Below are 24,925 nucleotides of genomic sequence, written 5' to 3'. Positions count from 1 at the left end.
GCTGGGTATTGAGGGGGGGAGAGGGAGGGGGCGGAGTGGGTGGTAAGGGAGGGGTTGGGGGCAGGGGGGAGAAATGAACCAAGCCTTGTATGCACATATGAATAATAAAAGAAAAAAGAAAAAAAATGTCACTTGTAAGGGCACGGAATAAATGGTTTAAACACTGTAAAAAAAAAAATCAGTAATCTTGGAGGTCACATAGCTGAGCCATACACTATTAGCTTCTCACTAGGTTTAATAATACCCGATAGGTGGGTTGTGATAACAGTTGCCTAGGTTACTTTGCAGAAAGTTGAAGACCACTTTTGCTGAAAACATTGACTCTTTAGTAGCACCTACAGATGTCTGATGATGACAAAACAGTATAAAAGGCTTGGTTCTCTGTCTTCATGGTCAAGTCTGCCCTTTGCTGCCTCAAACTTTGAGTCAGACTCTACTCAACTCCGCCTGTGGACGTGTGATCATTTAAAAAGTTTTTAAAGTGAGAAGGCTTGTGGTGGGGGCGGGGGAATGTTTTGTCCAAACACAAGCACAAGGTGAACTTGGCCTACTGCCTGTTGGAGCTGCATGTTTCTTCTACCCTGCTCTTGTGCCTCCTTGGCAGCTCAGTACCCAAAGTCCCTCAGCCTTGTCATTAAGCCCAGGCCACACCATGAGGCCAGGACATTTGTGGAAGATGATGGCATCAACTCAGCAGCTCCTGCGTTACGTCACTGCCCTTTAATTCACTACATACGAGGCCAGGATGCTTGCACACAAGAAGGAAAGCATCTTTTCTATCTGTGCTCCTGGCCAATGGACATTACCAGCCCTCAGCCCACCCCAGAAAGCCACTCAAAACCTGCTCCTTCCTTTGTTCAGCTAGCAGCCTGACTACCTCTTTGATCAGCTCTTGAGGTGAGGTTTCAATAAGGAGCCTTGCTTGTTTTACTCTCATTTCTACTGTTTCCAGCTCATAATATCTCACCATTTGGTGTCAGTAACCTTTCAAAGTGCCTTCAGAGCTTTTCAATTGTGTCCCAGCCATTCTTTGCATCTGCCTTACTCCTCTTTCTGCATGGTCTCTCCTCCTAGCTCTGAGCTCTGGATTCAAAGAAGTTGTAGTGTTGATTATTAGGTTTGCACTTCTGTTATGTTCTGCTGCTTTGTTGGCTAAAGCAAGTCACATGACAGCCTGGCATCAACATAGATGCAAGGATGGAGAGCCCAGGGGGCCTGCTTCACAGGGGGCCATCTGTCCAGTCTACCACAGCACTATTGACAGAGGTTCAGGTAAAGAGAAATGCTGGGCCCCCATAAGAACACAAACCAAAGCAAACCAGCACAGACTCAATCACAAATGCAGCCCAAGTCCCGCCTCTGTGGGAGGGAAAGGGGGAGTGGGAGGGGGGGTTCTGCTAGAGAAGGAATGCCCCAACTCAAGGCTGCAGCCCCTTTGCTGATCCCTGGCTGCTGCTGGACACAGGCCTAGCATTGCCAGGTCTTCCGTTTTTTTTGTTTTGTTTTGTTTTGTTTTTTGGAGAAATCTAGTTTTAGATGAAATTCAGATTTTAAAGTGTTGGCTCAAGTTTTTCGTCTCATGTGGGCCAACAAAACCCATCTGTGACTGGCGTTTGGTTTGCAGGCCACCTGTTTGCTACCTCTGCTCAGTGCCATCTACATTTCCAAGCAGTGACACCCTTTCACTGCAAGGGACGATCGTCCTACTAAACTCCTTCCAGAAGATAAGGAAAGCTTGTCACTAAGCAAGACTTACAAAGGTGCTGGCTTTAGCCAGGTTGAGCTCAGCACGAGTGACTTCCCCAGGGCTCAGTCTCTCTACCTCTGTTCTTTTTCCATTTGCTGGCTTCATCCTCACACAAGCTTTCCCTAGGCCACAAAAATGGCAACTCCAAGCTTCCATAATCCTCAGGGGTTGAGTACCCAAAAGAAGAGAAACTTTTTCACTGTGTGTCTGGCTCTGGGGACACTTGGCAGACAGGCCCTTCATTTCCCTGTCAGGTACTATGTCCAGCTGCGGCCTGGCTGCTCCTGGACCCACCTCGATGGGAGAAGCAGGAACATCCAGGCGGACTTTCAGAGTGAAGGTGGCAGGAGCTAACGGACAGGGAAGGAACCGAAGCAGGGAGAAATAGCGTGGTGAGGCCAGCCTTTGCCTGCAGTTAAGGGTTGTGAATACTGAGATTCCAAGTCAGCAAGTGGCTGGGATTCACCCATAGGACAAGAGCTCAGGTGTCCTCTGATTCTCCATTCTGTGCTTCCTCTGTGATGTTTTTGGTAGTGCTGGGTTTTGAACTCAGGGCCTGGTGCTTGCTAAGCAGGTGCTCTGCCACTTGAGCCATGCCCCCAGCCCTTTCACTTTCGTATTTTTGGATAGGGTCTTATGTTCTTGTCCGGGGTATTCTGGACCACAGTCCTCATACCTATGTCTCCTGAAGAGCTGGGATTACAGGCATGACTACCATGCCTGCTCTCCCCTGCACTTTTTAATAAAAGTTCTGAGCTGGGAGTGGTGGCCCATAGTGTAATCCCAGCCACTTGGGAAGCAGAATCAGGAGGATCATTGTTCGAGTGAGGCCAGCCAAGCCAAAAAAAAAAGTGAGAATCCATCCCAACCAATAAAGCTGGGCATGATAACACATGCCTGTCATCCCAGTTACATGGGAGGCCATCCCAGACCAAAATTCAATACCCTATTGGAAAAATAACTAAAGAAAAGGGAGCTAGGGGTGTGGCTCAAGTGATACAGTGTTTACCTAGCACCTGCAAGACCCTGCGTTCAAACCCCTGCACTGCCAAAAAGAAAAAGAAAAAAAGATAAATAAAAATTCTGGACGCTGTGATGTCCCCTTCCTGATGTGAACCGGACATGGCGTTTCTTGCACACAAGTCTTGTTACTAGAACTTAGACAAAATAAAGTAGTGGAACTTTGAGATTTTTTAAAGACCTTGTATTATTAGTATTGCTTGCATGTTCCTTGTAGAAAACTTGAGAAATACAAAAAGTTAGGAAAAGACGCGCTTCTCCTGTAGTCTCGGAAGGTAGCCACGGCTGACAGCTTGGCATATGTATATATTCTCTATGCTGTCTGCACAGCTTCATACCCGCTTTTTTTTTTTCCTCTTATTTTTACTAAAAGTTATAAATTCCTCAAGTTGAGGTCTTGATGATCCCAAGAGAAGCCTCTGGCCTGGGGCTCCTCAAAGTGTCCACTTCAGGACAGGATGGGCAACTCCAGGCTGGGTAGCGCTCTTTGCAGAGGACCCTAGGGGCTCATGCATGGGGACTGGAGAGATAGGCAAGGAGCCAGCAGGTCCTGAAATACTTTCAGACAACCCACCAGTTGCAACTCCAACACTCACCTGCAAGACCACAACCCTGCGACAGTGTCCACAAGCAATGAAGCCTGCGTTACCGCAGCACAGTCATCTGTGTGATGGCTGGGGTGGAGCTGGAGCAGGTGACTCCTGGCACTGCCCACTCGCCCTTCTGGCTGGAGCTGCGAGCAGGACATCAGCAGTCTCTTTGCTGGCTGGGACCTCTAACCTCAGCCCGGAAGGATTAGTGAGGACAGTTTCTGAGTGTTCCACAGTCTCCCAGACCACCTGCAGTGGGCCCTGAGCCACGGTTCTGGTCCATAGCAGCCCATTTACAAAACGCACACTACTCCAGGGCGCCTAGCAGGCCCCAGGGGGCTGCTTTCCTCCCTGCATAAATCCACGCTTAGAGAAGTTTAGCACACATAGATTATGCACTCAACCAACTGAAATGATTCTCTGTAGCTGTTAGTCAGTGGTGAAAGTAAATGGATTTTTCACCTGATAGATCACAACAGCTCCTCAGTAGTCCTAATCCGTCCAGAGCTTGGGGAGGGAGGGAGCGGAGGCGAGAAGGGGAGTGTCATCATTCCACAAAGCCCAGCACACTAAAAACCGGCACAGAGTTTTCCTGCAACTCCAGTCCTGAGGTGTTTTTGCACTTAATGGGCTTGTGACAACCTTTCTCAGCAAACCCTTTGTGATGCTCGTAAGAACAGAGGACAGCCCGGTCAGTGTCTGCTGTGACTGTCATCCTAAGTAAACAGCCAGTCCCACTCTGCCCTGAGGTTTAACTCAAGACCCACCTCTTGGTGAAATACACTCTCTTCTCTCCCCTTTCCTCTAGATCCCGATGATGGTGACAGTGACAGCAATGACAATAATGACAACCATGGTGATCGCCATGATAGCCAACACCCCCGGGCACAGCCTGTGGCCAGGCACCACCCAGCCTGGAGCTCTGTTCTGAATCCTTTATTCGTGCTCACCAATTTAGTTCAACAGTGCACCATGGGAAGCCAGCTAGGTTGCCCCCTTATATAAATCAGGAAACTGAGGAGAGGTCAGGTGACCCTCCCTGTCCTGAGGCAAAGCCAGGATCTGGATCCAGGCCCCAGGCTCAAACCCTGAGGGCTCGGTCCTTGCCAGAGATCACAGCAGCTGCCTTGACACTTGCATCCCCCTGGGATCTTGGCTACTTGTGTGCCGATGGCTTCTCTGCATCTTGAAGTCAAAAGACACCCCTTACCCCAAGTATATGCAGCAAGTGCTCAATTAGCACCGATCAGTCAGCAAAGACCCAGTCAGGTAGATCGCAGGTTGCTTTCTGTTCACAGGAACAGGTCCTCGTTTGCTTGGTTCTCATCTGCTCAACAGGACCATTGCAGCTATAGTTGAGGTCCTGGCTGAGGACTGGAAATATGGAGATACCTGGTTGGGAGGAGCAAGACAGAGGCAGGCGTCCAAAGGAAGAAGCTTTGAGTGGGTGGGTATGCTGAGGTCAGGCTGGGTCACTGGAAGGGAGCAGGGGGTTGTGGGGAATGGATGAGAGTCAATCTCCCAGCACCTGGGGTGGGAGCTAAGGGCCTGGCAGGATCAGCCTGGGGGATAATGGTCAGATTTCTGATGTGCGGTGGCTTGGAGGGCTAGGTAGTCTGGACTGGGGAAGGAGGCAGGCCACCCAGAAGGTTTTCAGCAGGAGCATGTGACATCTCATAGGGCACACAAGGGCTTTGAGATTTCTGATAACTAATTCTGAATCTCCCTGGACTTGTGATGGAGAGGTGGGGCTCAGACCTCTGTCCTTTGATTGTGGCAGGAGACAGCTGATGCACAGTGGCTGGTCCACAGTGGGTCCTCGAACCTTGTTGACTGAGTGCCTCCAAGCATGGACGAATGCTCAGATGAGTGAGGGATTGTCCAGAGTGGTTGAGTGGGGTGGAGCCAGAGGCAGTCATTGATGTACTGGCAACCCCATCCTGAACCTGGGGACAGGTAGGAGTTTCCTAGGGCTCCTTGACCTCAGTCAGTCAGTCAATTGCCTATAGCAGCCCAGGGTCTTTCTCAAAGGTGGTTCATGAGCCACCTGCACTTGAGCATTGGGGGATCCTTTACAAACTCTGTAGGTGAGTGTTAGCTCACAGTTTTGGAGATTGAAAGTCTAAATAGCATGGTGCAGGCTCTGACAAGGGCTCCCCCTTGGCTGTATCACTTCATGGCGGATGGCAAAGCTGGAGTGAGTAATCCCATCTCAAATGGGAAGCCAGAGGAGCTGGGTGGAAGCCAGAGGAGCTGGGTGGGACCCAGCTTAGAACAGTCCTGTTGTAAGAACTAACCAGGGTCCCACGAGAAATACCTTCATCCCTTCTAGGGGCTTGTCTTCCGACTAGGCCCCACCTCCCAAAGGGCCATAGCACCTCCCAACACTGCCAGCCTGGGAACTAAATCCCCAGCACACAAACCTTTGGGGGAAATTGAAGTCATAGCAGCATGCATCTGTTTTCTTCCACACCAAGAGTCCTGGCTCTCAAGGACACAGGGATGACAGAATTAGAACAGAAAACGCCAGTCCCCATTTCTCCTCCCAACCTGCTCTTGTCACAGTCATTCAGACTGTGGCCAGAACCATGGTCAGTTATCAGCCCTCATCAGCCTGGCCCAGCAGGAGCATTGACTCAGGTGACACCTCTTCCCATCCCTCTGCCTCTGTTTCTTTTTTCCTCTTTCTTTTTCTTTTCCTCTTCCCCCTTTCTCTTGCTTGCTTTCTTCTCTCCTTGAAGTATTTTCTCCTCTTGGTTTCTAGGACAGCCACTTTCCTGATCCCTGGCTGCTCCTTCTCCAGTTCTCTGCGATTCCTCTTCATGTGTCTGTCCTCTGAATGCTGATGCTCAACTAAGTCCTTGGCATCTGCACCAGCTCCTCACAGGGACTCATTAGTCTCTCAGGGCTTCCAGCCTCCTTCTGTTGCAACCTGGACTTCTGTCTAAATGGCCAGTGGTGTGTCTCCTGTTGTGTAGTTCATAGCCATCTCAGAGTCCGTTGGTCTCAAAGTACATTTTTGATTCTCCTCCTCCCAAACTCACCCTCTCTCAGTCTCTCAGGAAGTAGACAGCCCCATCATGGCAGGTACTCAGGACATAGGCCCAAGGCTTCAGATCATCATTGCATCCTCTTTCTCTCAACCACATCCAAGCCATCAGGACCTTCCCGGCACCTTCCTCACCTGCCTTCCCCTGTCTCCTGCTTGGATTTCTACACTGGCCTTCCAACTGGTCTTTCTGCTTCCCTCTGGTCTGTTTCCTCACAGTAGCCAGGGCTATCCTGTTAAATCCTAAGTCTGATTGTGACCCTCCTCTGCTCAAACCCCCCCAAAGGTTCCCATCCCACTCATAGGGAAAACCACGGTCCTCACAAAGGGCAAGAAGGCTCTGTGTGATCTCACCCCAGGCCACCTGCTCCTTTTCTCCCCTACCCACCCTAGCACTCTGAGAAGGGTCCCCTTCAGGGCCTGGATGCCCTAGCCTGATGTCCAGGGGCTCATTCCTTCACTTTCCTCAGGGTGCCTTACCAAATGTCACCATGTCAGGAAGCCGTCCTTCCTTACTTAAATAACAGCCCTCATCCCAGCCCCACTCCGTTTCTCTCTAGCAGGAGCCAGCACCCATGCCAGGTATTACCTGCTTTGCTGGTTGTTGTTGGACTGTAGCCTCCACCAGTGAAGGGAGTTTTGTCCCTGTGGTTTGCTGTCAGATTTGATATCAGATTTCCAGGGCCTGGGACAGTCCTTGGCATATACAGTGTCAGCATTGGCTGATGAGTGAATAATTGAGTAAGCGAGGAATGAATGCTGAGGAGAGCCCAGATTCAGTCTGACTCTGCACTTTGAGTATTGTACCAAACTCCCCTTTCTTCCTATTGTGGTAAAATATACATCACATGTACCATCTTACCACTGTAAGTGTACAGGTCAGTGGCACAGGTGCACTCACATTGCTGTGCAACCATCATCCCTGTCCACCATCTTCCCATAATCCCCTCTCCCTGGTAAACCTCCATGTCATTCTCTGTCTTTATAAATTTGACCGTTTTAGGTACTTTGGATAAGTGAAGTATAACACTTGTCATTTTGTGTCTGGATTCCAGATCCATCCATGTCATAGCTGTGTCAGTATTTCCTTCCTTTTTTAAGGCTGAATAATACTCCATTGTATGGGTGGGAATATTCCCTTGTGTGTTCACTCACTCATCTGTGATGGACACTAGGCTGCTTCCATCCTTTGGCCATGATGAATTGGGTTGCTATGGACACAGGTGCACAAGTACTTGTTTGAGTCCCTGCTTTCAGTAATTTTGGTTCTGTACCCAGGAGGACAATCACTGGATCGTATGGTAATTCTATATTTCCCTTTTTAAGGACCTGCCATACCTGCCTCTTTCCTTTCTTAGAGAAATGCTTTTTTTTCATGTAATATCCTACCTTTCCTCCATTCCCACCCCTGAAGTGACAATCCTGTGGCTAGCTCTGTCCCCATAATGTGTTATCTGAGAACTCCCCTCTGCTGCCCCTGGACCATCTGCCAATGCTTCAGGGGTTGTGGTGTGCGTCACTTTGTCCTTCCCCTGATTAGAGCTCTTAACCGCACGCCTCCGGGTCACTAGGTGGCACTGGAGAGCAAGTCGGTCTGTCTCCTGGAAAAAGCAAGCACTCTTTCTTTCTGGGCTGCAGAGGATCCTCAAGCCAGGCAGAGTGGGACTGCTTTTCAGCGGTCCCCACCTAGGGCCACATCCTAGAAACCTGACAGTGATTTGGGGTTTCTAATGCCCTCATTAGGGAAGCCTCCGCTGTCCTCTTTAGAGAGGAAGTGGTCCCAGGAAACACTGGCGTTTTGGAGAGAACGTTGGATGGAATGCCACAAAACCCTGCATTTTAGTCGCAGTTCCAGCAAGCACTCTACTGGTGTGACCCCAACAAGCCATTTTTTTGCTCTCTCGGCCTCCATTTCCCCACCCATAAAATCAAAAGCATGGTTTAGCAGGCAGTTCCCAATCCTGACTGTGCACGAGAGTCGCCTAGGAGAAAGCACACCCTTGCTGTTTCACCATAAAGCTCTGCAGGTGATCTCAGGCAGGATCGTGAAGTAGATGGTCCCTGGGACCCCAGCCAGCTGTGAGACACTGTCCCTTACCAGCTGTGTGAAGCCCCGGTTTTATCACCTCATGCAATGGGAATCTTAGGATTACCTATTACTGCACGGGTGAGGGTCTGAGGGAGCCGATCGCGTGCAGAAACGAGTGCACTCAGCTGTTAGCTCGCCTGGCCTTTTCTAGACTAGCTCTCCTCACAGCACAGGCTGCAGGAAGGTATCACAATCACCTGGAATAGTTTTCAAAGGACACCTGTCCAGGGCCACATCTGAATTAGTGGGCTTAATTTGAATGAGTGGCCCTGGGCAGGTCCCAGCTCCAGTCTTACAGCCCTGGCCCTGGCACAGGCACTCAGAGGAAAGGGACCCCAGAGCTGAGTTTTGAAGGCAACCAGGTGTTAGCAAGTCAAAGGCTGAAGCATTCTCTCACCTGACAGAGGGGGCAGCAGGTGACTGACATGTGGCCTGCTGGACACAGCCGGAGAAAGTTCATACCCTCACTTGGGCCTTCATCACGGCCCCTGCACTGGCAGCAGGACAACAGAGAGTGAGGAGGACAGGGTCTCTGCCCCCAGGGAGCTCAGAGTCTGGTGGGGAAGCTGCAGGAGAGGAGGCCAAAGCCTCAGGAGCAAGAGCTCTAAGATTTGTCCTGAGAGTTTTTTCTCTTAAACATTCTTTTTGGGTTATTTCAAATTTTTCTAAGATAGATTTGTTTGTTTACTCGTCTATTTATTTATTGTTGTTGTGCTGGGTATGGAACTCAGGGCCTTGCCCTTGCTAGGCAAGCACTTGACCTTCGAGCTCTACCCACTGAACTGGGCTTAGCGCAGGGAAATGCTAGACTCACAGGCTTTGTTGGAAGTGCAGAGTTCCTGTGGGTGTCAGACTGGAGCTGTGAGGGTGGGGAGGGAAAGAGGAGGAGGAGGAGGAGGGGGAGGAGGAGAAGGAGGAGGAAGAAGAAGATCTGTTGCGAATGCATTACTCTAGGCAAGGGACATTGAGGAGGAGGGGGAAGAGCAGAGTAGAAGAAACCTATTCGGAGAGGATCAGGGTGTTGGGGCACCATGGTGAGGGCTCATTTCTCACCAAGCACCACTGGGATATGTCCAGGGTTTGACGCAGAGGCAGAATGTGCTCTGACTTAGGTTTTAACCACCTGGACCATGAGTGCAGGTCAGGGGGCTGGGCTGGAGGCAGGGAGTTCAGCTGGTGGCAATGGCAGAGGAGGAGAGCAGTGGTCAGGCTGGACATACCCCCAAGGCAGAGCCACCAGAACTGAGGGTGAATTGAGCATGGGAATTAGAGAGAGAGAGAGAGAGAGAGAGAGAAAAAGTCAAGGATGACTCCAAGCTCTGTAGCCTGAGCAATTAGGAAGGAGTGGAGGAAGCTAGGGAAGCTGTCATTTTTGGGACCTGGGAGATTGGAGATGTTGGGTTGGGGAATTTGGGGTACATGCATTAGAGGTGGGGCTTGAAGTGGCAGGAGAGGTTGACTGCAGAGTAAACTGAGAGCCATAAGCATGTGATATTTGCGGTCAAAGGTTGTCCACACCCAGTGGTTTTGGCAGTGGGAAGTCATCAGTGACCTTGGCCACTGCAGCCTCCATGGGGTGGTCTGGGCGGGAGCTGGAGGGCAGTTGGCTGAAGAGGAGAGTGGGGTGGAGGTGGTAGAAGGAGTCAAGATTAGTTATCTGCCTCAGTCTCCTCCAGTGGCCATAGCAAAGAATCATAGACTGGGGGACTTAAACAGCAGGCATTTGTTCCTCACAGTTCTGGAAGTCCAAGATCAAGGTCAGGTTCTCTTGGTGTCTCTCTCCCGGGCTTGCAGATAGCCACCTTCTTGCTGTGTCTCAGAGAGCAAAAAGAGAGCTCATGAGTTCCCTGGGTTTCCTAATAAGGACACCAATCCTGTTGTACCAGGACCCCACCATTATGACTGCATTTAACCCTTGTTATCTCTGTAAAGACTACATCCAAATGCAGTGACAGTGGCGGAATAAGGCCTGAACATAGAAATTTTAGTGGGGACACATTCAGCTCAAACCCCACCTCACATGATGGCTGGAGGGCAAGCCTCTCTGCCCTAAACTCTGCTGATCTCCCCAGGTTTGGGGCTCCATGCCCCCTATTTCCAGCCTAATAGAACAGACCCCACTTGTCATCGAACAAAGAACACCGTGCAGACCCTCCTCCCCACCCTGCTTACCCATCAGTCAGGCCCTTCCCACCCATCCTTTCTTGGAGATCTCTTTCTTCATAAAAACTGTATTGACACCAAATTCATCAAATATTAAATATATGCACACCTGGTGTCAGGTGTGCCACTAATCTAAAATAATACTTGTTTAACTAGAGTTACAAGTGATCACTTTAAAAAATAGATAACTTAGATAAATCCTGTTAACACTTGAATTTTAAATAGTTAAAAAGTCTGACAAAATCAGCAGAAAACACAAATTATTAAACAGTTTTTTGTAAATTTTATTAAGATTATATCAATGTTTTAAGAAAACCTTGCTGTTTTAAACATAGAGAGTTAGGTTTTAGTATATAAGTCATTAACTTTGGACTTTAGGAATTCCTTTACATAGCTTTTCACCACAGCTAGATTAATTCTGCACAGATTATTTCATAGGTCTCTCTTCTCCTTTGCAGACATGTCTGTAACACGTTTGAACTTCCTGGTTTTTGCCCATATCTATCTATTTTCATTTGGAACAATTGTTCTTTATCCAAGCCATTTTTTTCTCTTTTCCTATTTGCTGGTTCTTTTGGGTCTTATTTTCTTTTTTAAATTCAAATGTGAAATAGCTTACAAAATTATTTCTTTTTAAACAAAATTAAATTGTTCCTTATAATTTAATGAAAACTCAGGAATCTTAATTTAAAGTGTAGGAAGTAAAGGTACCTGCACACCCATGTTTATTGTAGTGCTATTCACAATGCCAAGCTATAGAAACAGCCAAGATGCCCCACTATTGATGAATGGATTAAGAAAATGTGGTATTTATACACAATGGAATAATACTCAGCCATGAAGAAGAACGAAATCTTATCATTCGCAAGTAAATGGATGGAATTGGAGAACATCATTCTGAGTGAGGTTAGCCTGGCCCAAAAGACCAAAAATCGTATGCTCTCCCTCATATGTGGACATTAGATCAAGGGCAAACACAACAAGGGGATTGGACTTTGATCACATGATAAAAGTGAGAGCACACAAGGGAGGGGTGAGGATAGGCAAGAAACCCAAAAAGAACTAGATATCCTCAATGCAAAGGAACTGATGCAGAAACTTTAAAGCAACTGAGGCCAATAGGAGAAGGGAACAGGAACTAGAGAAAAGGTTAGATCAAAAGAATTAACCTAGAAGGTAACACCCACGCACAGGAAATCAATGTGAGTCAATGCCCTGTATAGCTATCCTTATCTCAACCAGCAAAACCCCTTGTTCCTTCCTATTATGGCTTATACTCTCTACAACAAAATTAGAAATAAGGGCAAAATAGTTTCTGCCTGGTAGTGAGGGGGTGGAGGGGAGAGAGAGGGGGCGGGGGGTAAGGGAGGGGGTGGGGGAAGGGGGGAGAAATGACCCAAGCATTGTATGCACATATGAATAAAAGAAATTTTAAAAAATCACAAAAGGAATAAAGTGTAGGATGTGATAGAGATTTACACAGATTTAAATACAAACACTGGCAAAACATATGCTACCTGTTCTCGACTTGTTTTTATCTCACCACTTTTTTGTGGTTGTTGCTTCAGTATTGGGGTTTGAATGTAGCGCCTTGAACTCAGGCAGTCACTGCACCACTTGAGCCACACCCCCAGCCTTTTATTGCTTTAGTTATTTTTTAGGTAGGGTCTCTCATTTCTGCTCGGGGCATGGCGTCAGACTAAAATCCTCCTACCTGTGACCACCCACATAGCTGGGATTATAGGTGTGGACAACCATCCCTGGCCTTTTACCAACAAATTTAAACTAACTTGCTGTCAAAGATTTGTATAAGGCTTATACAAATCTTTTGAGCTAAAAGGAATTTGGGCTACTTTTACATGAATGGTCACTTATTTATAAGCCAATTTGAATGGAACCCTTTGTGGGAGGGCTTTGTTATGGAAACACATATACGGGAACAAACATTCTCACAAACCCAGATTATATGAACTTTAGTTGAAACTTTCATCATGATACAAAGTATTAGAGCAAAACAAATTTCCCAGATTAAACAGGAAGTCGAATACAAATTACGGTTGTGACCGAGTGAAACAAATTAAGGTCAGCTGTTCGTTCATATGCCCAGGCTCTTTCTTTGTTTGCTACAAGTCTTAAATAAGTTGGATTGCCACTTAGATCTGTAAATGTCTCTTGCAATGTTCCCCCAGTTCTGAGCCAGTTTGAGAGTTAACAACAGCCTCGAATAGCCAGTTTTAGAAGAGGTGACAGAAAGGAGAGGGAGAGGAAAAAAAAAAAAGCCCAGATAGTTTGAGAGGAGCTCAAAAATACAAAAATGAAGCAGCATCAAGTCATTTGATGTGGCTTTAGGACTCCTTTCGTCAGAGGCTCATGCTGGTGGCTGAAGCAAGAGGCGGCGCTGGGAAGTGCTTGGGTCAGGAAGGTGCACCATGTGAGGGACACTCTCTTCCCAGAGTCCCTTCTGCACCAGTCTCTAAAGCCCTGATGCCAATCTGTGACCCCACTTATCCTTTCCGGGGTCTCCAAGTGTGAGGAATGTGTTTCTGATGTGAGTCCCATGAGACCACTACCCATCATGGGGCCAGGCACTTCTGACCTCCACTGCACCCCTAGTCTAGGACCTGGGGTCTCCCACAGTGGGCTTTTCTTGGTAGTCCGGGGACTCTGATATAGTTACATCTCCAACAGGACTGTTGCTGGAACCAGCAGAGTTTTAGCTTTTATCAAGTCTGTCTTGACAGACAGGCCTACAGCCAGACTAAGTGACAAAATGACACACACACAATTACACTAACTCAACAACTGTCATGAATACAGACCAACAAGGAACTAAAAGAACACATAACACAATGACATTAAAACAGAGAACCCTCGTAGGTATTTAGATCAAGCTGTTTTTCAATCACAAATCATCCTTTTTAGTCATAAGAGGGGATTAGAGGAGAAAAGCCCAAACAGTGAGTTTAAATGTTGGCTACAGGATCCAAATGCACACAGCCTGGCAAAAGGAGGCGCCTAGCTGAGAAGCCAAATTATCACAGATCAAGTGGGCACAAGTCAGCACTCAAGAGCAAAGGCCATGGAGAAAGGTTTTCTGTTTGTTTGGTGATCCCTGAGGGCTGATGGCTCCCTTTTTATAGTGGCAGGTTAGGTATCCAAGGGAAGGTCAGCAGGTACAGAAGGGGTGTGTCACTCACGGTAAGTCTACTCGTTCTTTTGTATTACTCAAAAGAAAAAGAAAAAATGGACTAAATCAGACAGCGGCCTCCAAAGAGAGAACTCATACAATCTATCCCTAGGATTGGTGTCCCCATTCTAAAAGGGGAGGTCATTTCGGTGCTGAAGCACCCTTAGGTCAACAGTGGTGGCTGTGCCCCTGCAGTGGCAAAGGCCTTTTGCCTGAGATCTTTAGAAGGGAGGGATATTACTTTTGGGTTAGCAAACTCAGGGTGACACTTTACCAGTTTGTCAAATGCTTTGTAGGCCAGGAATGAGCATCAGCACAGGAAGAAAAGCACAAAGGCTGGCCTGGCAGAGTGCTTCAAGTGGCAGAGCACCTGCCTACCTAAGGCCCTGAGTTTGAGCCCCAGTACTGCACCCCCCACCAATACCAGCTGGCGAGATGGTTCCTGGCACAAAGGGAGAGTGCAGAGTGAGTGAGAAAGAGTTCAGGGCTCTCTGCTTTCTGACTCACCACCCTGGGTCATCACCAGACTTCTATTCATCTTGGCTGTGCCTTTCTCTGTGAGCTCAGGAGAGGTCCACCCAAGCACCAGATTCTCCGGCCATGGGACCTACGGTGGTGCAGGCATCCCATAGACACTTCCAGGCCATTGCAAGTACCCTACGCGATGCTGCTCCAGTGAGACACTTCAAGCATGGCTCGTATCATTACAGAGCCTGAAACTGGGGCAGGGTGGGGCCCGGGGGTGAGAGCTTGGCATGGGAGAATGGAGCTCAGGTTGGGAAGGTGATGAGGCAGAGGGCTGACCCCTTTAGAGATCTGCAAGAGAAAGTGGAGGATGGAATTGGAAATTAAGTCATGAGGGGAAAGGGGCAGCGATAGAGACTGGTGGGGACTGCGTGGTTTTACTGCGTTCCTATGTTGGTGCACAGAAACTTTCTTGTGGTGGATGGGAGAATGTAAGCTCACTCGGTCCCTCTTCTGACCCCACTTGTTATTTCACAGGAGTCTTCAAATGTCATTGATGGTACTTAACTGCTCGTCTTGGAGCCACAGAGATGTAGCAGTTTTGGTTTTAGTCCCAGAGAGAACAGCAAAAAAAAGACTGACCTTGCACTCTCCTGGCTGGCTCACCATGAAGGTGTTGCCAGAGTGGAGACAGAGGGGGTCTCAGGGTTAGGGAAATTGAGACTTCCACCAGTGTTTCCAGGTTCTTGTTACTGTCAGAGAAAGAATTCAGAGGTGAGACACAGTAAGGAACTGGGAGAGAGAGCTTTTATTACAAGGCGAAAGTAAAAATACACACTCAGCCGGGGAGAGAGGGCTTCTTGGTGAGCTGCATTCTCTGGCACGTTTTTTGTTTTTATTTTTGGTGGCACTGAAAGTCAAACGCAGGACCTCATGCTTGCATGATCTGCCCTTGAGCCACGTCTCCAGTCCCTTTGCTTTTTTAGTTTGTTTTTTCAGGTAGTATCTCTTGCTTTTGCCCTGGCCAGCCTCAGACCATGATCTTCCTACCTCCACCTCTCAAGTAGCTGGGACCATAGTCATGCTCTCCACTGTGCTGGCTTGTTTTTAAGATAGGGTTTTGCTAACTTTTACTCAGACTGGCTTCAGACAGTGGTCCTCCTGTTTCCATCGCTAGAGTTGCTGGTATTACAGAAATGAACCACCCCACCTGGCCTCCTCAACTAGTTTTGATAGAGGTCTGTGCTTGTGAAACCACCATGACAGCCAAGACACACAGCATCTCACCACCTTGATCTTCATGTCTCTCCGTTCTGCTCCTTGGCGCCACATCTCCAGCCTTCCTTCTGCCACCCCCTATCCACCTCCCTTTCCTAGAGTGGCACACAGCCAAGCCATACAGCATGGACTCTGTGGGTTTTTCACTAAGCATCTTTTACTCACACACATGCTTTTGCTTTTGTTAGGAAGCGCTTTTCATTTGTGAGATTGTCTCACTGCACAGACATTCCAGCTTTTCCTCATCCAGATGCCTGTTGATGGACCTTGGGTTGTTTTCAGTTTGGGGCTGTTAGGAGTAAAGCTGCTATGAGCATTTGTGTGCAAGTCTTTGCAGAGATGTGTCTTCTATTCTCTGGGGTAAGTACCCAGATGTGAAATCCCTGGGTTGGGTGGTAGGGTTTAACTTTCTAAGAAGCTGCTGGGAAGTTTTCCTCAGTGTTTGTATCACTTTACTTCCACCCAGCTCTGCCGCATCCTCTCTAACTGTTGGCATTGGCCTTTACTGTTCTCCTGTATTTAGGCACGCTCCTGTGTATATGGAGCTATTTCGTTACGGTTTCAATTTGCATTACCTGGATGGCAAGTCAGCTGAGCATCCTGTCTCGCGCTGGAGCTGTGTGCTACCTGGGGGAGAAGATGTGCTTTACTGATCCTGGTAGGTCTCTCTTTTCTTCTGTCCCCTCAGCACAGGTGCGGACAGCACGCTCTTCCTAATTGAAGGGCTGTTTCTATGCACACCTTCCCCAGCACCAGATTGGGAATTTCTCAGAAGTAGGATCAGGTGTTTCCTCGCCTCTGCGTGTGCCCAGCACAGTGGGCTGATGGGAATTCAGTGGTGTCATCTTAGCTTTGCAGGACGCTTTGACTTTGGGCTGGAGCCTCAGCTCTGTGTCTGTGGGAAGGACGTGTCTGGAGCCTCAGCTGTGTGTCCACTCTTCACAGTGGATGGACAAATGAGGGAGATCTCTGTCCTTCCACTGATGTGAGCGACGGCGGTTTTAGGCAGCACTGGGAGAGAAGAGACTAAGCAGTCCAGAAGACAATGTATGTAAAAGTCCAGAGGGAATAAGGACTCCTTGCTCTTAGTGTCACAGAATCTCATAGCACTGATCATATTAACATACGAGAATCTTGTGCTGGTGAGGCTGTAGTGCCCTGGATACAAATGAATTCCTGTGGTTAATCTTTAAAAACATTTTTTATGGCAATAATTTTGTCCTAGGGAAAGCAGATCATGTTGGCTATCATCCAACATCCTAAGAACACGCTGTTTCCTCCGCAAGTGGATTAATTACGCCTTTGCAGGCTGGATCCTTTTTTTCATTTTTACCATTTTAGATGGAGACTTTTTATAGAGTAGCTACGTACTTCCATTTTTCAAATTATGGTAATGTATACTTAACATCAAATGGCGCCATTGTAACTGTTTTAGATGGAGCTGTGTCCCTCCAAAATACGTGTGTTAAAGCCTGAGCCCCAGCATGACTGTGCTTAGAGAGAGGGCCTTGATGGCAGCCCTGATCCAGTTGAGCCAGTGTTTGTGTGAGAAGTGACCCGGTAGCGGACATGCATGGGAAGAGGTTCATGCAAGGACACAGCAAGAAAGAGGCTGTCTACAAACCAAGAAGCAGAGACGCCTAGCTAGAAACCAACCATGTCAGGGCGCTGTGGAGCACGCCTGTAACCCTAACTACTCAGGGGGCAAAGATCGGGAGGATTGAAGATCAGGGCCAGCTCAGGCAAAAAAAAAAAAAAAAGAAGTTTGCGGGACCCCATCTCATCCAATGCTGCACAACCCTGGCGTGCACCTATCTCACCGTATTGTAAGCGGGGAGCCTTTTGGCCCTACCCTCCTTCCTCTCAGCACTGAGACATTGTCTTCGCACCTGACTGTCCTTAGCCAGGTGAGGACCGAGGCCCCTTCCCTTCCCATGTCAGGTGAGTGTTCCCACAGAGGGACCCAAGAGGTGGGTGCACCTGGAAAGCGGCCTCGTCTGTGGCTGAGAGGTCTGTACTCCCCAGGGGCCTTGCTCAAAAAGTGGCCCTGGGGTGGAGAGCACTTTGCTTTCTAAATCCAGTGCTCCACCACGACCGTGCTCAATTTCAGTTCTGTTTTTATCTTTCATAGTTTTCTTGTAGGTTTGAATTGGCATGCATTAATAGTAGGAAGGGTTTCATGGTGACAGTGCCACAAGAAGTACCGTGTACTTTGAGCGAGTTCACCCCTCCATTGTGTTTCCATTCTCCCTCCTCCTCCCATCTTTCAATCAGCATTTGGTGGGTTTCACTGGGCTGTCTTCATAGGTACCTATGCAGCGTGCTTCCAGCCTCCGTACCCCTCAGTGTCCTTTGCCCTTCCTGCTGACCCTCCCAACAGCCCCACGTATACATTCATGTCCCGTTATTATTGTTATTGTAATCATCATCATTTTAGGTCCAGTTGTCACAAGTGAACTAGAACATGTGATATTTGGCCTTTAGAGCTTGGCTTAGCTCACTCAGCATGAGGATCTCCAGTTCCAACCATTTTCCTGCAAATGACAGAATTTCTTTTTCTTTATGTCTGAGTAATATTCCACGGTATGTATGTATATATGTGTGAATACATGCATACATGCATATACGTGTACATACCATAAATATGTATGTGTGTGTCAAATTTTCTTCTCCATTCACCAATTGTGGGGCACCCAGGCAGACTACACAGTTGGGCTGTTGTGAGGAGAGCTGCACTAAACAGGGGTGTGCAGGTGTTGCTCCTGTGTGTTGATTTACACTCCTTTGGGCACACCCATGTCACGGTCAATGGGTGATAGTCTTAGCTTTTGAGGAGCTGCCACACTAGCCCCATTCCAAACACTAGGAACATGTGAATTTGGGATTGGGTGAACTTTTGGGGTCACATTTCCTCTTCTGACCATTATGCCTACAGCTGCCATGAGCATCTTTCTGAACAGACGCCTCACTTCTCCCGCGTGTTAACACCATGGGTGGAATTACTAGGTCATGGGTAGTATGTGTTCTGCTTTCATGTAATTCCCAGAGGGTTTCCCAGGGCAGTTGAGCCACTGTCTGCTCACACCAGCGATGTGTGACAGTTCCAGGCTTGGCCATTTGCTGGTCCCCAGCAGCTCCTGGGAGTGGGACACATGTGCTGTGGTATTTCTACATGCAATTTAGAGATGGTGGGCAGTGGCCTGTGCGGGGAACAGGCACATGGAGAATCTTGAGGATAGCTCCACCCACTCTGCTGAGGTCTTGTTGGTGCCACAGTAAGCTGAGGTCTGCACCTGTGGATGCTTCTTTCACCACAGCCAAACCCTGCCTGCCCTGGCCTGGGGACAGGTGTTGCACCCTTCCCCTGGGAGGTACTGCATTTGTAGGTCTGGTCAGGGAGCCTTGTGCAAGATTTGGACGTAGCAGGCCTGTGATTACGAGTCACAGGGCCTGAGACTAGCTCACCCCTTTGCCAGCTGACTCCAGCCCGACTCCAGCCCTGTCTCTGTCACAATGGAAACTGGTACCCTGTGCAGCACCCCACTCCACATGTGGGAATGCAGTGGGTGGGCCAGCTGTGCTCAGACTTCCCCCAGGTTTCCACTCTCCCCAGCTGCACTCTCTACCATGTTTCCTAGTCCCACTTGGGATGAGTGCATTGGTTGGACATGAGGTCCATTTGCCCTGGCTGGCCTCAAACCATCTTCCTGATCTCAACCTCCCAAGTAGCTAGGATTACAGGCATGAGCCACTGGAACCTGGCCCCCTGGCCCATTTGGGATGCTCAAGAAATGGTGGCTGTCAGTTCCAGGTGCATCCCCTGTCTTGATGGGCCCAGGATCTCTGCCTTGAGTCCTCTCTACCTTTGTGTCCCCAGTGAAGTGGGAAGCCTTTGAGGTGAGGGCATGGCTTCTGCCTCTCAGGCTGATCATAGTCTCTGTTTGTGACCCAAACTGATTTGAGCTTAGGGAGCTCTTCTGACCAGGAGACGAGGAGGGAGGGGCTGCCCAGGGTCAGTGGTCTCTCTTGCCTCTGCTGTGCCCATGACGGCTGCTTTTTCTTCAACAGGAGGTATGCGGCAGGTGTTAATACCCACTCATGTGAACAAGGACAAATTAGGCCCCTGTGGGGCCTGCATGTGGCTGGAACCGAGGAAACAGCAGCGTCACAATTTCAAGAAGGTTAGGAGGGGAGGGAAGAGGGTGCCACAGAAACTTTGCCTGGGAAGGCAAGGATGATGTCACTGAGGATGGATGCCAAGGCCATGGGAAAGGACTTCAGAGGACATAAGCCAGACTAGACTGAGAAGGTTTCCAGGGACCTCCAACATCCTCTCCTTTTCATGCCTGGTAGCCAAACCTCAAACCCAGGGGACTTTCCTCTGCATCTCAGAATTGATCAGTGGGGGAGGGAGGGTCAACACTCTTGGTTAGCCTGCTGCAGCCTGCTTCCACCTATAAGCTGGTTAGTCATCATCTCTCTCCTGAGATCCTCCTTCTTAGAGATGGTCCCCATAGTGTCCCCCACAGCCTGTCCTCCTATTCACAGTGTCTCTGGTCCATCCTCCTGACCACATGGTATCCTGGGTCCAGGTCCAGAAGTTCATCCCATGTTAAAAACAATGTCTGAAATCCAAGCATTGATGAGAAAGAAAGGCTTCATTCTGTGGTCAAAGAATGGGGAAGAAGAGGCTTTGCTCACAAATCAGCCGCTCCACTCCAGGGGGTGGTGGGGTTACAGTTACAGGGATAATGGGGGACACAGGTGAAGACAGGGGAGGGTGCTCATGTCTTTTCTGGGAACTCAGGTGCCACTTCTGTTCACTCCTTTCATGGTCTGGTATTTCTGGTCATGGTGGCTGGTAGGTGGCTTTATTCTTGAAGGGGGAGGAAAGAAAGTAGGCAAATGTAGGTCAAGTGAGCCCTGTATCATAGCTCTGGACAAAACATTTCTCAACAAACACGGCTGGTAGTGTGGTTCACGTGGTAGAGCACCTACCTAGAAAGCATGAAGCCCTGAGCTCAAACCCCAGTACCATCCCCTCAAAAAAAACCCAGTTCTTAAGTGATCCACACGTCTACATGCCGAGCTGAGTAGAATCTGACCCAAAGGTTAAGGCAGCAAAGAGACAGACACAATATGAAGACAGATGCTGAGTGTTTTCATTCCATTCCAGTGACCCGGGGGACATCTGTAGGCCCACATGGAAGTCAGTGTTCTCAGCAAAAGCGGACTTCAGGTCCCTGAAACGTACCCCAGGCAACTGTTATCAAACCCACCCAGCAGAGGTGTCTGCAGCAAAGCTAGAGGGGACTCGTGATGTATCACCCAGCTGCGTGACCTCCAGAGTTAGTGATTTCTAAGTCAAGCAAGAGCTGGGGAAGCTGGAAGGCTTACTTAGCTTTCCTTGGTAACAACAGGGGACTGAGGTTTATTGTGCAGTGACTGTGCTTCTGCTGTGGAGGTTGTCTGACATCTCAGAAGGTCCTGGGGGCTTACTGAGGGCATTTCACGGAATGAGAATTTTCATCTGTAACCCTTGTGGTCATCCTCTCACCCCATGACACCCCACAGTCTATCCTCCTGTTCATTGTGTCCTCAGGGCCCATCCCCTGTCACAATGTCCCCGTGGTACATTCTCCTGACAGTTTTGATAGGTCTAAGTGTCTTTACTTCCCTAACCACCAAGTTTAATGGCACCCCCTCCCCACTGAGCTACTTGCTGTCCTGTTGACGGTCTTACTTCCTTCCCAGCACTTGTTCTTATTCAAAATCCTCTCACTGAGTCTCTTACTTGAGCTTTTCTATCCTCCTGCCCTGCACGCTCTAGACTGTGCCACAAAGAGGCATGGACCATATCTACCCTAAACCTTATCCTTGGGGTCTAGAATGGCTCCCTGCACACAGTAGTTGCTCAATAAGTGTTGATGCCCTTGTCTTTATTTCACAGAAAACAATCCAGAACAGAAACATATTCAAAGTCACACTGTCAGTGTCACATGTGGACCTGAGTCCAGGGGTCCCTTCATGGAACCAAGCTGCCTCTCTAAAACTGAAGAAAAAAGGAAGACATAAGCTGAGGGTGTTTATAAGCCTGAAATGAAAACAGTGTTTGTGGAGATGTTTGGTTTTCCCAGTGCCGAGAAGTGAAGTGTGAACTCCATGCATTGTGTGAACTTCCTTGTGACAATCTGCGCTGAGGATGCTGTGTATTTGGAATGACAGGGTTGGAAGGCACGTCCAGGTCCATCTGCAGTAATTGCCACGCAGTATTTTAATCTCTCCCACAACAGGTGTGCAGAGGCATACGTTAGGAATTTGTTGCTTTTAGTCTGCCATATGTGAGAAGATCAGTGTTAAATCAGATCCAAAATGAAAATAAATGCCTCGGACTCTGAGCCCAAGGAGTGCTCAGAATTCCATGGTCCACACACATCAGGGTTTGAGCTCTGAGCATCTACTTGGAAGGTCCAGGGGCCTGACTTTGTTATTTCCAGTCTTAGGATTGTTCCAGATGGTGCAGGAGCTAGATAGTGGATCTTCATAGAGGTCAGGTGTCACATGAGGTTGGCTCCATCTGATTGTCACAGACCCTATGTTTATCTTTTTTTGCTCTGGGGAGTTGTTTTGGCCCCTGTCTTCACAGAGCCCTGGAGGAAGGACATGTGCTCATCGCTTTCTTCTGCAGATAGGAGAACCGGGAATAACCACCCCTGGGCGGTGGGAGGGTTTTTTGCTGGCTTTTAGCTGCCCACAGTGACTAAGAATGATGCATGAGAATAGCAGCTGAAAATGTCACCGCCCACCTCCCAACTCTCCAAGAAAAACTGAAACATTGGCCCAGGGTGATGCAGTGTGCAAGCACAACGAAGAAGCAACAGTTTATCTGCAGTAGAGACAAGGCTTCCCTTGAAATCAGGGTCGTTCATGATCCTCATTTGATGCCCACGGACATGTAAGTCCCTGGATATATGACCCCATGTCTAAAACCCAAGCTTCCACTCGTCCAGATTTCTGCTTCACATCCTTGCCTGGCAGAGTGATGTGTCAAATAAGCTGTATGACATGCCACCTAAAATCCACTAGCCGTGGATCCCCAGTTTATAAGGGGAGATGGTTTCTGCCCAGGCTGCCTTCCAGCGTAGATGAGAAATTTTGTGAAGAGAGGTGCTGTCCATCAGTTAACCTGGACAGCATCCCCTTGTCACTGTGACCTCCTGTCTTTCCCCAGGTCTTACCCAACAAATGGGAAGTAGGGAACCATCCCTCCCCCAATTCCAGGGAAACTGAGCCATTGTCCTTTGGTCCCACCCCACTTTAGGGACTCACTTACAGTCCACCACCTTGTCATTCATCACTTTATTGATCGATGGATGGATTGCTGTGCTGGGGCTTGAACTCAAGGCCTTCACTTTGAGCCACTCCACCAGCCCTTTTCTCATGATGGGTATTTTTGAGATAGGATCTCAAACTATTTGCCTGGGCTGGCTTCGAACCACGATCCTCCTGATCATTGCCCCCTTAGTAGCTAGGATTACAGGCCACCAGCACCAGCTCCATCACTATATATATGGAAAACCAAAGGAGTTCCTCTTGATGAAAGTGAGGGTACTCCTAAAAGGACATGGAGAGACACACAGTACCCTGCCTAGCAGGGCCCTGAATCAGAGTCAAATGAGTCACTGAAAAGTGGGAATGAGTGAGTCACAGAGTGCGGTAACTCCAGAACTGTCAGAAGCATTAGAAGGCAGTGTCAAGCTTGAACTCGAGCCAGGCCAGGGCCTCTCATCATTGAGTCTGGGGCAGCTGGGGAGGCCAAGAAGGGAAGCAGGGTGTCCTGCCAGGCTTGGCTGAGTCAGAAGCAGGCTGAAGCCCCTAAGCACCTCCGTGACTTCCTCTGGGCTTGGCCCAGCTGCCTGTCCTCCCTCCCTCCTCAGCCTTCCCCCTCCTTCTAGGCCTACAGGCTGGTGCTTCTGAAGTCCATGCCCAGTGCTCAGACCTTGCACTCCTGCAAGAGGACTTGGGAGCTCCCAGCACCAGGCTCCAGAGCTCCATCCCCAAGCAGCTGGTTCTGCTCCCCTGCTAGTGGTGTCCTGGGGCACTTGACACCTAAGCCCTCACCAACTCCATTTTCCACTCATCTGCCCATGGTGGGGACAAACTCTGAGGCCACATGCCAAGCTTGTATGTTTTCCCCTTCTCCCTCCCTCTGACGTCCTCCTGCCATTTACTCTGCCTCTAAATTTTCCTGCATTATAATTTTCTTGGTCAAGGTAATTAGAGAACATATTACTGCTTCCATTTTCCATTTTCCAGCTAAGTGATTCCTCCACAGCACAAGTGTGCGTGAGCTATCTCACATGGGCTGATAGACAGGAAGGCACCTGCTTGGTCCCTGGCTTGAGAGTCACCCCTGCAGGCACTGGGACAGCATTGAAAGTGGTCTGCCATATGGCAGGATGGGTAAGAGAATAGGACACACACTCCCTGGACCTGTAGGACCTGTGAGCCCTGGATGTAGGGGAGGGGTTGCTTCCCTGATGGGTCTCCAACTAAGAACACCAGGTGAGTGGGGCAACCCCGTCCTCTAGTGCAGGATTTTCTGACAGGATGAGTTCAGAGAGGACACCCCGGTTTTGAGGATCCCAGGTTCCTCCAGTTGGAGACTTTCCATTGACAACTGGAACAGCATTAAGGGGCTTCCACAGCATCTGTTGGTATCAGAGTCATAGAACCATGGAATTCTGGAATGTTAACTAAGATATAAATACACTCTCAGTGACATGGATGAATGTCACAGAAACCACATTGAGCAGAAGGCAGACGGGACAGTAGGTGTCGTGTGGTTCCATTGATGCGGAGTTCCCGGAGCTGGTCTCTGAGGACAGGAATCAGCTCACAGGCACAGACAGAATTACTTTTCTGAATTAAAATAGCCACTTTCAGATTTTTAAGTGTGAAAAATAAAAAGAAATCAGAGCAGTGTGTGGGGGACCCCGACTAAAGCAATTCCAGGGTTTCCTGGGGTGATGGAAACTTCTAGATCTTGGTAGGGTGTGGTCATGGGGTGTGCATCTTAGCCATGCTCCTCAACTGTGTGTGGCACTGCATGTTTGTACCCATGGTAAAAAACTGGAGAGGAACACGTTCCGTGATGGGAACCCCCTGTCCACCTCATGACAACAGAGGACCCTCTCTGTGGGCCAGGGGGCCTGGGCTACTCCTTTGCACCCACCACCCTCCCAGGTCCTCAGGGACAGGAGCCCCAGGGTTGTCAGGTGGGCAGGGGACCAGCACAGGTGACAGGGCCGGGGCCTGGGGGTGGGCCTAGGATGTG

At 48.9% G+C, this 24,925-nt stretch overlaps 1 long non-coding RNA gene across 1 annotated transcript; it reads left to right on the top strand.

Moving 5' to 3' along the window:
• The first annotated feature begins 15,843 nt into the window (after positions 1-15,843).
• On the top strand, positions 15,844-19,769 carry LOC141425586 (uncharacterized). Its single transcript, XR_012450565.1, has 3 exons — positions 15,844-15,948; positions 16,112-16,246; positions 19,657-19,769. It is a non-coding gene; the product is annotated as an uncharacterized lncRNA (long non-coding RNA).
• Positions 19,770-24,925: the final 5,156 nt, after the last annotated feature.

This window comes from Castor canadensis, chromosome 8, assembly GCF_047511655.1.
Source record: "Castor canadensis chromosome 8, mCasCan1.hap1v2, whole genome shotgun sequence".
NCBI lineage: Eukaryota > Metazoa > Chordata > Mammalia > Rodentia > Castoridae > Castor > Castor canadensis.
Note: the sequence above shows the minus strand (reverse complement) of the source record. Positions and strands in the feature narration are given on the sequence as shown.